The 14,291-nt window shown below is 39.9% G+C and overlaps 1 long non-coding RNA gene across 3 annotated transcripts in view; it reads left to right on the top strand.

Moving 5' to 3' along the window:
- LOC125461150 (uncharacterized) overlaps positions 1-14,291 on the top strand; it is a 92,509-nt gene that overhangs the window by 56,655 nt on the left and 21,563 nt on the right. Inside the window, exon 1 of one of the 3 annotated variants that reach the window (XR_009446873.1) lies at positions 12,687-12,838. The exons of the other annotated variants lie outside the window; for them this stretch is intronic. This is a non-coding gene — a long non-coding RNA (uncharacterized LOC125461150). Of the gene's footprint in view, positions 1-12,686; positions 12,839-14,291 lie in introns of those variants that run through there. 3 annotated transcript variants of the gene reach the window in all.

Consider the following 14,291-nt stretch of genomic DNA (forward strand, 5'->3'; position numbering starts at 1 on the left):
GTAAAGAGTTCCATAGATTCATTACCCTCTGAGAGAAGAAATTCCTCCTAATCCCTCTCCTAACTGGGAACTCTTTACTTTGGTCCTAGACTCTCTAAAGGAAACAACGTTTACATTTCTATTCTGACAAGCTCCCTAAGAATCCTGTATTTTCAAATTGGTCTCCTCTTATTCTTCTAAACATGGATGAGTACAGGTCTGACCGACTCATGATCATTTTATAAGAATATTAGTCCATACCTGGTATCGACCTAGTGTACCTTCTCTGGATTGCCTCCAAAGCCAGTATACCATTATTTGGATATGGGGGCCAAACAGTTCCAGGTGTGGTATATTTCGCGCCTTGTACTGTTTCAGCGAAACTTTCCTATGTTGGAGATAGTAAGAGCTCCCAATGCTGGAGTCAGCGATAACACAGTGTGGAGCTGGAGGAGCCCAGCAGGCCAGGCAGCATCAGAGGAGCAGGAAAGTTGGCGTTTTGGGTCAGGACCCGTCTTCAGAAAAGGGTCCCAACTCGAAACATCAACTTTCTTGCTCCTCTGATGCTGCCTGGCCTGCTGTGCTCCTCCAGCTCCAGAATTTCCTATGTTTATGTTTTTTTTGGAAGAAATGTCAACATTCCATTTGATTTTCCTATTACCTTCTTAACTTGGTTGCTAGATTTTTGTGATTTATACATAAAGCTTCACAAATTCTTCCCTGCTGAAACTTTTTGCAGACTTTCTCCAGTTAAATAATACTTAGCGCCTCTATTCTTCCTGCCAAAGTGAATAACCTTGCATTTTCCCATCTTGTATCCCATCTGCCAAGTATTTTCCAATCTCTTAACCTGTCCATATCTCTCTTTAGATTCTTTGCATCAGCCTGACCACTCACCTACGTTTGCATTATCCCCAAACTTGCTTATAATTTATTCACTTTCCTCTTCAATCTAAGGGGCAATGTTTTCGTGCAGAGGATGGTGCATGTGTGGAATGAGCTGCTAGATGAAGTGGTGGAGGCTGGAAAAATGGGTAATTGCATAGGAAGGTTTGGAGGGATATGGGTCAAATACTGGTAAGTGGGTCCTAATTAATTTATTTACCTGGTTAGCATGAACAGGTTTGGACTGATGGGTCTGTTCCCATGCTGTACATCTCTATGACTCAATCCATGTAATCAATAAACATAGTAAATAACTGTGGTCCCAGCACAGATCCTTATAACACTCCATTAGTTATGGAAATCCAGCCATTTATCCCAATGGTCTGTCTTCTATTCATTAGCTATTCCTCTATCCATGCTAATATTTTATCCCCAACTCTATAAGCCTATACCTTATTAGGCAGATTAATATGCAATACTTTATTAAACACCATCTGGAAATGCAAATGTATTACACCCATTGTTCACATTTTATTTGTTCTATTTGTTAACTCCTCAAAGGATTCTTCTAATAGATTTGTCAGGCATAGTTTTCCCTTCATGTAATCATACTGTCTCTGTTTGATCTTTTTTTTGTATTTCTTAATGCTGTGCTAATAAGGGTTTCCTTTATTGAATTGTCAGTTCCTCCAGTCTCTTTAAAGAACCCCCCCGATATCTATGTTTTCAAATCCCTAAAAATCTGGATTAATTTCATTCTTGAGTGTATAGCATTGATGTGACTATTTTTGTACTGCATACTTTAACATTACAGAGCATAAAAAGTCAGTGAATTTGCTGCAAATTTGAAGTAAAACAGCAAGTAATAGCAAAATTATCATCGCAAATTGGAGCTTTTTTGAGAGGAGGGAAAGGAAAATCCTAGATTTTTTAATTAAATGTTTACTCTACAACTTCCAAAGTTAAGGACAATCATTTTAAAGCACATGATATAATCAAGAAGCCAAAAATATAATGCAGAGATTTAACTGTCGACTTCCCAAGCCCAATACAAATGAACCGGGTATTGGAGGGGAAAAAAAAACTTGCAGGTGACATGAAGTGAGAATTTACAAGAGATGCTAAGGTGATTGTGAGGAAACACAATCACAAGTCAGAATCAAAATACTACATATGTTGGAAATTGGAAATGAAAACAGACATGTTGTAAACACTAGCAAATGTAGAGAGAGAAACAGAATCAACATTTCAAAATTTGCCTTCTATCAAAACTGGAGAGGGAGTAGAACTTATACCAGGTTGGTAGTGTTCACTCATAACATTTGCTAGATTTTCCAGATATAGCAAGAACTGCAGATGCTGGAGTTAGAGGCAATACAGTGTGGAACTGGAGGAGACCAGGAGACCAGAAAGAAGATCCCAAACTGAAACATCAACTTTCCTGCTCCTCTGATGCTGCCTGGCCTGCTGTGTTCCTCCAGGTCCACACTGTGTTCTGCTAGATTTTCAAATTGTTTTCAATTCTACTGGTAAGGGGTTTAAAAGAATTCTGGTGAGAACAACCTTCCAGACTTATTTAGTGTGTATTTGGAAATTATTTTAAGTTTTGATGGTTTGATTAAGCCATCAGAAGTTTTGAGAACAGCAATCAAGAAAAGCATTGTGCTGAATGCCCCCCAAGGAACTCTCCGTGGTGCTGAATTAGTATAATACTCTTCTATAATCAAATGCTACTATTTAACTTACATTTCAAACACAACATCATTTAAATATTCTAGATTGAGCAAAAGAACTTGGGAACCAAATTACTGAAGCATTTAATTTCTTTCAAAATAAAATAAAAATACATGCTTCTACCTTTTTGACCTTAAATCTTTTTTAAAAAATTAATTAAAATACCTTTTTAACCTCAAATCTCAAAAGTAGTAACAATTTGCAAATTGTTACTCTATAAACATCCAATCAAAGAAGTATATATAATCATACCATTGAGTCCCCGCAGTGCAACAAAAAGCCATTTGGCCCATTGAGTCTGTATTGATTTGTCAAAGAGCATCCCACCCAGACACAACCAATCTCTGTAATTCCAAATTTATCATGGCAATCTACATAGCCTGTACTACCATGGACACTAGAGGGCAATTTAGCCTGGGAAATCCATTTATATATAATAAAACAACATGTAAAAACAAAAAAAACACCCTTCATCAGAGAAAAGCTGATTAGCAAAATTTTGGAATTTGAGAATGCCCTCATTGAAAACGTATGAATAAATACTCTTGCAGCTCACTGACCATCCTCCCCACCCCACCCGACCCACTCTATTCCTGAAATTTACCCCCACATTCATTCTAACCCTTAGGTTCCAAACTGTGGGTTATACCTAGATAAGCAATTAGGATCATAAGCTATGAGGCACCAATGATACCTGCGAAGAGGAGAACTGAAAATTGACAGTCCTGGGGTCAGCATGAAGGCCTTAAAATATACGCCATTCTTTTACTTGTATGTATGCCCTGAACCAATGTGTTTTGGAACCCATTGCTGACACCAGTAGGGTGTGTAAAATGCTAGATATCTTGGTTGTTTAAGTTGTGCCTTTATCCCTGCTGTTCTAACATTAACCAAAATGCCAACCCTCCCCATGCCTCACCCCAAACGTGAAGCATTCAAATGCAATTATCAAGAACTGCCTAATTCTGTACAGTTGGACACATACTCCAACAACTTGCATTTCAATAGCATCTTTAAAGTAGGAAAGCATCCCAAGGTGCTATACAGGAGTGTAATCAGACAAGAAGTGAGACTGCTCCATATCAGCAGATTCTGAGAGGGACAGTTGACCACGTGATCAAAACGCTGAATTTTAAATCGAGTGACAAAGGTGGAGAGCCATAGAGGTTTTTACAAAGGAATTCCAGTTGTTAGAGCCTCAGCAGTTAAATGTGTGTTCACCAGTGATGGCCTGAAAGGAGTAGGTCTTCAACAAGATTCCACTTTCTGTCTTGCAGGATAAATGCTTTTCATGATTCTGCAGAATACCACACACCAAATTTCTAATCTATTAGTGTTGGCCCCAAGTTAAAATGTCCTTCTTTATACTCAAAGCTTGATGCTTTTATAAGGAAAATCAACCAAACCATTAACAAAGGCTGAATTCCACAACTGGCCTAACTCTGTAGAAAGTGATTGGCTTCACGTTGAGAACTTGAATGGGATACCATCTGTATTCATTGACTGCACTTGGCATATGAAAGTAATATTTAGTTATGTTGCATTTCACGAAGTATAATTCACCTTCCAACCAAGAATACAAATCTGTCAAGTTCTCACTAATGTTTTCTTTGGTGAGTGGAAGTATTATGTTTCTAACTATTAAAGGCAACTTCTGTTCCATTATTGTCAGTGGTTTCATATCTTTACTTCCAGCAGACTGACCCTGACAATCCTGGAATTGCATTACATCCTCTAACCACCCATTCTGTCAACAAATCCATTGTAATCTAGTCAGATCATGTGTAGTTTAGTTTAGACAGACCATCAAAAGAAAAGTTCTTTGTGGATTTTTCACATCAAAGGGACACTTTGTATTCATGAACCTTTACAAAAAATCACCTACAAATTTACCTTAATGACCATTTCTACAACTGCATTTCTGTTCCTCTTTGAAGTAGTTTCATTTAAAAACATTTATGACCAGTGGCCACAGCAGAGGAACTGGGCCAAAGGAGCTGCTAATTTACTGATATGAAGGTACTGGGTTCACACAAATCAGATGAGTTAAGATCTGGCTGAGGCATCCCAGGTGACTGAATATGTTATTAGTGTTTATTTACTCATTCCTTTGCACTATTTCCCTGAAGGCGTCAATTTTAATTACTGTTCAATGAAGAATAGATTTAGCATGAAAGAAGCAATGGCATATAGTTACAATTGGTAATGATATTTAAGGAGTCTGATTTCATGTGAAGACGGTGGTGAGTTGCAGTCTAGCTCCACAATGTTTGTCCTCTGCCAACTTAGCGAAATAACCATTGGTGATGAGTGAAGTTAGTTAATCTTCAGCTCTGTTCTCCTGTGAGGACATCACACGTGAGCTGAAATCGGCCCTTGAATCAGAAAATTGGATCAGTACTCAACCAGTCAGACAGCATCTGAGGAGAAAGAAATCCGCAGTTCTTTCAGTTTTTACAAAGTTAATATTGCAGATATATTTGTTTCATCAAAAGTGGAGGAGTTTTGAGATTACATGTTTTTAAACGAGTACAAAATCAGCAAAGATGATGTTGGGATAACCATGGAAAGGTATGTGGCAGGGTAAAAGGGAGCACTGACTAAATGACAAAAAGAAATTCTTTCCATGTCTACATGCTTCCAGTAAAATGACTCTAAATATTACCAATGTATAAATCTCCATATCATTGGGGCTGCTGGGATAATTGTAGTGCTGTTTCCATTACTGCTAGGTTAACTCAGCACTGACCAGAAAGAGATGGTGAATTTTAATGATAAACCTCGTGCTCTCTTCAAGCTGATACATTGTTTCATTGTTGCAATGAGTGGTTAAATGACATGGAGGAGCAAGTGAGTCCCTACATCTGCAGATCCCGCAACAAAGGGTTTCAAAAAAATGATAGAAAGTGCAGCAGTGGCAGACTATTTTGCATTAATCCATGCATTTCACAAATATTGAATGGATAGAGAGAAATGAATAATACCTCCCTTTTGTCCCCATGAATAATGTGCTTGACAATACTGTATAAAGTAAATTCAGTAATTGGTGAATTAAATTAAGGGTGATATTTACAGATCCTGTACAAAATTTGAAACCAGGTAAAAATGGATTTAAAGATCTCCATCTCCAAAACTCCCAAAACTACTTACTTTGATAGGCATTTGATCCAACTTAAAAAAATATATATTTTCTCCTTTTAAGTATGGATTCACTTGAAGAGAACAGCAAATGCAAATAAAAATCAATTGTTTCACGAATGAGTTGAAATTCCGTGAACAGTTATATAGGAATACGTTTGATTATTTTCTGCCCTGCAAGGCATGTTTGTGGGAAGGGGAGATTGTCAAATATGAAGGATATTACTGAAGCATGTTCTGTAATCTAATAAGTGAGCTGACACTGAAGTTAGCATCAAAAGTAACCCAAGAACTGTGAATGATGGAAATCAAAACCAAAAGCAGAAATTGCTGGCAGCATCTGTGGGGAGAAAGCAGAGTTATTGTACAGATACTAAAATTGGCAGCTTGCCTATCATATAAAAATAAATATTTGATGTTCAATTGTAGTTCTCACCAACCCAACTGTTTGGAATATTATGCTATAATATGGTTGGGATGAGAGTGAACATGCTGTTGTTTTACTGTTGGGGTAGCTACCACCACTTCAGGGGATGTTCCATCATGTGCATTGGCAGACCCACTTAAAATGTTACCTGTCTCTGTATTCTTCCTTGACTGGTTTCAGAATTTAGGTCCCTTTCCAACACTATCTCTCAATGCTGCCTTGCCTCTCTCCAACCTGAAAGCAGAGGACTTACCTGGTTCCAGGACCCATTAAAGGTCCGTGTTGCCAGTGGCTCCAACAGATAGGATTTCCTCCCACTCTCAGTTTGTTTAACCTGTGCACATCATTGAGGGACACGCACCTATTAGGCACATCAGCTGCCAGCCAACTTGTCTTGCATCAAGGGAAGAGAGAGCTGTCTACCAGAATTCCACACCACTGCTTCCACCCCACCCCATGTAGATCCTGTGTAGAACAGAATTTTTAGTGTTTACACAAATGAATTAATAGAAATGAAAATTATTGATAAATTGTTACCATTCATGGAACAATGACAGCAAGCAGCATGAAGCTGAAATCTTTATCCCACATCAATCCTCGAAATGTTTCCTGTTCTTTTGTTATTGTGACAGGATAGATTTGCAATCAATGAGCAAAAATTACAGATACTGACATTTTTTGAGGAATTTCACCTTGAAGAGTGAAAAATAAATTTATACAATGCTTCAGCCTGTAAGAGTTTGTGACAGGTAAGAGATGACTCAGTACATGTGCAATTTTTACTCCTGTTCTCCCCCATGAGAGATGGAAGAGATATAATGGTGGTCTGAGTTCATAAAGCTTAATTTACTTGTCCACAGGTTAAGTCAATTGTAATGGCTCCCCATCCAAGTGGCCATCTCACATTTGTGACAATACTATGACCTTACGAGGTGGATTCTGTCCTTTTTTTTAATGAAGAAATATTGAAGAGAGAGGTACCAAGCAATCTTCTCCAATTCAATGAAGTAAGCAGCTTGTGAGTCCTTGGGGTCTTTTTAAGTTGAAACAATAGAAGAGGCCTGAATATATGGGGTTAAGTACCCAGAGAACAAGTCTGTTTTTTGGCTTTTGTCCTCAGTAGCAGTTGCTGGAATCTTGAAGCTGGATGTGGAAGCCACTATTCCTTTTTCTAAAAGCTGAGATTCTCTTTCTGCCGCTAGAATTTCAATGTGAGACAATCTATTTTACTGAATTTGCCTTTGCCAAGAGTGTGTTTATAGAATGTTACTTTGTTGGAACATTTAGTTAATGGTAATTAATACATATCGTTACTCTGTTAAGCATTTTGATTGAGTTACAGTTAAGCCAATTCCTTGCTTTTATTTTTATTTTCTTGGTATTTTAACCATAGAGGAAAATGAAGTTTTTTTTGCTTAAAGTTGAGTAGTTTGATGAATCAAATTGCTTCTAGAATGTAATGCCTTAAAATAAGAAAAAGTTAGGGTCTAGGCTATCTTCTGATATTATGAAGGAGTTTAGTCCGGTCTATAAAACATTACTAAAAGTTTACCCTGATGTTACCACAACCCACCCACAACTGTGAACAAAAACAAAGTTGCTAGAAAAGCTCAGCAGGTCTGGCAGCATCTGTGGAGAACACAGAATTAAAATTTCGAGTCCGGTGACCCTTCCTCAGAAATGATGGTGGCTGGAAAAACATCAGTTTATATGCAGAAAATAGGGAGGTGGGTGGGGTAGCGAGTAAATGATAGGATAGAGCCCAAAGAGAGAGAAAGACAGATAACACGATGTGAAGCTGGATGAGCACAGGAGGCCACGCAGCATCAGAGGAGCAAGAAAGCTGGCATTTCGGGTTGAGACCCTTCTTCAGAAATCTGAAGGGCCTCGACCCGAAACACCAGCTTTCCTGCTTCTCTGATACTGCTTGGCCTGCTGTATTCATCCAGCAATACACCATGTTATCTCAGATTCTCCAGCATTGATAGTTCCTACTATCTGTGAGAGAGAAAGCCAGTTTACAGACAAAGGAGTTGCTAACAATCAGACTGGGAGGGTGAATAGTTGTTAACAGGGACTGTTAGTGACTAACAACAGGGGGTGTGTAATGGCAGGTTATGTAGTAACAAGACCTGGTGTGTGGGGTGGGGGCTGGGACATGGAAGAGTTTAGGCCCTAAAATTATTGAACTCAATATTGAATCCAGAGGGCTGTAGTGTCCTCAAGTGGAAAATGAGGTGTTGTTCCTCCAGCTTGCGTTGGGCTTCACTGGAATGCTGTAGCAAGCCGGAGACAGAGATGTTGGCCAGGGAGCAGGGTGGTGCTTTGAAGTGGCAGACAACAGGCAGTTCAGGGTCTTTTTTGCAAGCGCAACATAGATGTTCTGCAAAGCGGTTGCCAAGTCTATGCGTCATTCCCCCAACATAGAGGAGACCACATTGTGAGCAGCAAATGCAGTAGACTAGAGTCTTGGAAGCACAGGCGAAGTGTTGCTTCACCTGGAAGGTAAGTTTGGGCCCGTGGATACTGGGGAGGGAGGAGGTAAATGCGCAGGTGGTGCACCTTTGCTGGTTACAGGGGAAGGTGCTGTAGGGCGGTGGAGAGTTGTTGGGGGTGAAGGAAATATGGACCAGGGTGTCCCGAGGGAACGGTCTCTGCAGAAGGCGGACAAGGGAGGGAAGGATAATATGTGTCTGGTGGTGGCACCTTGCTGAAGGTGGCGGAAATGGCATCTGATGATCTTCTGGATGTGGATGCTGGTGGGATGGTAGGTAAGGATAAGGGGAACCCTATCGCTGTTGCGGGAGGGAAGAGAAGGAGTGAGGGCAGAAGTGCAGGTGATGGTTCAGACCCAATTGAGGGCCCTGTTGACAACGGAGCTGGGGAACCCTCAGTTGAGGAAGAGTGTGGACATTTCAGAAGCTCCCTTGTCGAAGTTAGGCTCATCTGAACAGATGAGAAGGAGCTGGAGGAACTGAGAGAATAGGATGGAGTCTTTACAGGAAGTGGGGTGTGAGGATGTATAGTCGAGGTAGCTATGGGAATCGATGGATTTGTAGTGGATATTAGTGGCCAGTCTATCCCGGAAATGGAAGCAGAAATTTCAAGGAAGGGAAGGGAGGAGTCAGTGATAGACCAGGTGAAAGTGAGGGCAGGGTGGAAATTGGAGGCGAAATTGATGAAGTTTTCCAAATCTCGACGAGAGAGGGAAGCAGCACCGATGTATCGGAGAAAGAGTTGGGATGGGGGCCGGAATAGGACTGGAACAAGGAATGTTCCATGAACCCCACGAAGAGACAGGCATAACTAGCGCCCATGCGGGTACCCATGCCAACCCGTCTTACCTGAAGAAAATGAGGGGATTTGAAAGAGAATTTGTTGAGGGTGAGGACAAGCTTGGCCAAACAGAGGAGGATGGTCGTGGGTGGGAATGGTTCAAGTTTTTGCTCCAGGAAGAAGCGAGAGCCCTGAGACCCTCCTGGTGGGGAATGGATGTGTAAAGGGATTGCACATCCATGATAAAGAGGAGGTGACTGGAGCCAGAGGAAGGCATCAGATGAATCATGGATGTATGTGGATAGGGATTGGACTGAGGGGAGAAGACTGAGTCAAGGTAGGAGGAGATGAGTTCTGTGGGGCATGAGCAGGCTGAAACAATGGTCTACTTGGACAGTAATGCTTATGGATTTTTAGCAGGAGGTAGAAATGAGCTGTGTAGAGTTGGGGTCTATTAGCTTGGAAGTGGAGGTGGGGAGATCACTAGATGAAATGAGATCCGTAACCATAGTGGATACAATGGCCTGATGTGCGTTAGTGGGGCCATGGTCCGAGGGAAGGTAGGAGGAGGTATCTGAGAGCTGGCACTCAGCCTCCGCAAGGTAGAGGTCAGTATGCCAGACAACAACAGCACCATGCTTATCGGCAGGCTTAATGACAAAGTCAGCGTTAGATCTGAGTGCATGGAGTGCAGTCAGTTCGGAGAGAGAAAGGTTGGATTTGTTGAGAGGGGCAGTGAAATTGAGGTGACTGTTGTCACATTGACAGTTCTCAATGAAAAGATCATGTGCAGGTAAAAGGCTGGAGGGAGGGGTCGGGGTGTAGGGAGAGTGTTGGAGTTGTGCAAAGGGGTCTGTGGGGCGGAGAGAGGCCTCTTGTCTAAAGAAATTTGTCCAAACAACTGTGGGTAGGCCCAGTTTAAGGAAAAGCAAGAGGATCAATAAAACATTTAAAAATTGCAAATAATTTTTTTTTAATTCATTATTAAATAATACATTATTAATTAACACACACATTTGTTAGTCAGTTTGTTAATCTGTGCGCATTTGTGTAAATGAACATATTCAATGTTTTATCAATGTTCCACTTTAGCAACCGTCACAGTAAGGTTAGTCTGCTGGACAGGCATCTTGAACTGGTCATTGAAGTATAACTAAAGCCTTGGATATGGATTGTACAGAAAGCCAAGAAAGTGATTCTTTGGTTTGGTCTTTGTATCTGATTTTCCTGGTCATATTGTGCACAATTACATAGGAGCTATACAGATGATGGTATATCTAAACCAAGATGTTTCTTCTGGATCTATAAACATTTCACTGTGATAGATTGGCATATTTTCCTTAACGTGGAAATTCCATTTATTTTGTGATGGTCCAAGCATGTGATTATTTCCCACATTGTTTCTTAAAATGCCTGTCAAAAACCAGACTGCGTATTACATTGTATTTAAGGGCATGTCACAGATGATGTGGTGATAGTGTTATAATATGTACAGCAGCAGAGACATCTTGCATTTATGGATCCCACTGTGAAGATGATTATGCCACTTAGCATCATAAATGCTTTTTTTTGTTACATGTGGAATATTTTAGTCCCCAACTCTGTGATTTGATAGAGGAGGAAACTATAAGAATAAATTCATCATTTCTTTTCTAGAATAAGACCACGCACTTTGTCAAAACTCGGATAACCGGGCATTGATGGATAAAATACTGGAGCCTCCAGGGTGCGACCTTCCAGTTGCAAGAAGCAGTGTGGCTGGATGTAGGAAGGTAAAATAATTAAGCAGGGTGGTGGTGCCCCAGATACCTTCAACCCCTCTGAATTAAATCTTGGGTGGTAATTAATACCATAAGCTCCATCTTGTTGCCCTACTGCCAACTGAGATCTTAAAAGGGTCAATTAATAACCCAGTAAGGACCAAATGGGGCCGAATTTCATATTGGCTGCAATCATCTCAGTTCCAGGTAGGGCAAGAAAAAGAAGTAAGCCCAACGGACTGGTAAGCCAATATGGAAAAGTGGGAAGCTATTGACCTACACTAATTTGTGTGCAGTAAAGGAACTGGACAGAGACAAGTTATTGCTGAGAGCTTTCCCTTGTTTCTGGGGCTCCAGACTCCTCTCCTCAGCACGCCTAATCCCAGAAATCTACATCCGTCTAAAAAAGCATTGCCCTACACCTCGATCCTGATGAGATTGGCTGTTTTTCTGGCAGTAACAGTGGCCTTCTCACTGGCATTGTTGAGTAAAGGACAACAGATCCCAGGGACAACCTTAAAGGAAGACTCACTGTTACCTGCTTCATTGGAGGATGATGCAGAGGGCCATGCTTGGAAGAGTCAGCAGCCTGATGCACCCAATGAAAACAGAAGAATGCACCCGGAATCTTTAGTCAATTACAGACTTGAATTTGCAGAGACTGACCACTTAAGAAAAAGCCTCTTTTAGCCTCTTCTAAATAATGGTCAATGTCCATATTAAGTATCAGAATTAGACAATGATAAAGCATATCACACGAATAACTTAAAATGCGTACTCATATTTTATGTATATATAGGAGCACAGGTAAATCCTCAGTTGATACTCAGTTAACAAGCTTAATTCTAAGTCTAAATTTTCTTTTGACTAAAAGTCACTAATATAGATTTATTTGTAAGTTACTCTAACCATTTCAATTTACCAGGGACAAACAACCTCTGAGATAACAAAGTGTGGAGCTGGATGAACGCAGCAGGGCAAGCAGCGTCTTAGGAGCACAAAAGCTAACGTTTCGGGCCTAGACCCTTATCAGAAAAAACAACATCTGATGACGTGTTTCTGACATACTAGCTTAGAAAAAGCAAGCCAGCTCAAATGTAACATTTTGAAAGGGCAGTTTACTGTCACAGCTATTTCAATAAGTTAGATGAATTAACCCCATAATCAATCTGAAACCTGACATGCCATTAATAACACCATTACTAGACCCTGTAATAACAGTGTGTTCAGAGTTAGATAACCCATACCTTGTGGGTCACTCAAAAGCAAATTCAACACATTTGTCAGTGGTGTTTTCACAATTTTTTTTCACTGCTAGTGGCTAAGAATATTAAGTATTTACTGCAGTCTTGAGGGTCATGAAGTGCAGCGGTAGGCCAGAAGCTCTGAGTTAAAGTTCAACTTGTCGTGGACTTGTATCATGACGTGTCTGAACAGATTGATTAAACATTAATTGATTGTGATTTTCTATCCATGGGACTCGTTCAGTTGCTGCTGCGCTTTGTTATGCTCAATCAAAATTCAGGAAATCTAACCTTTCTGTTCTATTCTGAAAGCATTGTGCTGCAACTGTTGATGAGAAAGAAATTTCAAAATCACACAGAAGACTGAAAAACAAATTGTTTGCTATGTCACACAGGTTAGTTATGCAGTAATATGCTTCGTGGAGTCACAGTTCCAAAATACCAAGTGGCACTATTGTAGCGTCTGACTGATAATTATAGAATTCCAATGGTTTGAGATTTTGCAATATAAGCATCATTTATTTATAGATATTTTTAAATCAACCTGTTATTTTACACAGATGGATTAGATGCATCTCAAACGTGGGCCTCTTGGTCTCGAGGTGGGGATACTGCTATTCCACAATAAGAGCCCTTCCAATGGTTTAAGATATTGTATGAGAATCAAACCCGTACGCTCAGAGTAATTTTTTTAATATTTACTAATTGACCTGCTCAGTGGTATTTTTGCACATTTCTAGAACAGGTGGCATTTGAACCCCAGCCTCCTGCTCCAGATGTAGGGACACTACCAGTTTAACACAAGCGCACTCTTCCAATGCTTTAAGAACACATGTGAAGATTGAAACAACTGCTATCTAAGACTTCACTGTATAGCCACAGTAAGTACATATTAGGAGAAACTGGGCAGGCTGGATTCTTTATCCACTCATTTTAGCTTGACATACTAAAAGAAAGGAAAACTTGATTTAGATGGCATTTTTCCTGACTTATTGGGTATGCCAAAGTACTTCACAGCCAATGATCTACTTCCTTGAAGTGTAGTGATTGTGCAATGTAGTCCAGTGCTGCCTCTCCTTGAAGGGCCTTGCTGTCTCTAAAATATTTATTGATTCACCATGTAACATTCTATTGGTAAATGTAATTAGATTATATGATAATCTAATAGAGAAACAGTCACTGACATCATTAAGATTAATTCTCTCTGAGCTATTTTTTGAAATGTGGCTATTAAGTAATTTGGATAGAAAATCTAAAGTTGAATCAAATGATACATTAAACTCTTACTGGGTATTGACTACACCTAGTGAAATAATAATGCCAGTTTAGTTAAAATGAAACCTAATTATTTCCTTCAGTTACACAATGTACTTTTTAGCTTTCACCTAATGTTTGCCAAAGGATTGCAACCGAAAGGAAATATTATGCTGGCAAAAAATAGTTTGCACTCATATGTTGCTCTCAATGTCCACAAGCTGAATGGCTGATATATCCCTCACGATTCCCCTCACTCCCACAGGGAAATATTCAACTCTACTGTTTATATGCTCATGTCAATATCGGTGAGACTGGAACTTCTGTGCATTACGAATTCTGAGTAAGTTCATTATGATGGTCTATGCCTAACTTGTTCAGGAACTCAAGTTATCCAATTAGTCAGTTTAATTAATAAAAATAAAACAGGAAAATAGAAGTGAGTATTTTTTAAAACAAAACACGTAAGTGAAGCAAAAGGTGATCATGTAAATGAGTTGGGTTGATGTTGTTATTCCGAGAACACTTGTATATATCTGGGTGTTGAGGTAGCCAGTTTGAAAGGCCTGCCCCTGCCTATTGGGACATTGGACC

Source organism: Stegostoma tigrinum, chromosome 18 (assembly GCF_030684315.1).
Source record: "Stegostoma tigrinum isolate sSteTig4 chromosome 18, sSteTig4.hap1, whole genome shotgun sequence".
NCBI lineage: Eukaryota > Metazoa > Chordata > Chondrichthyes > Orectolobiformes > Stegostomatidae > Stegostoma > Stegostoma tigrinum.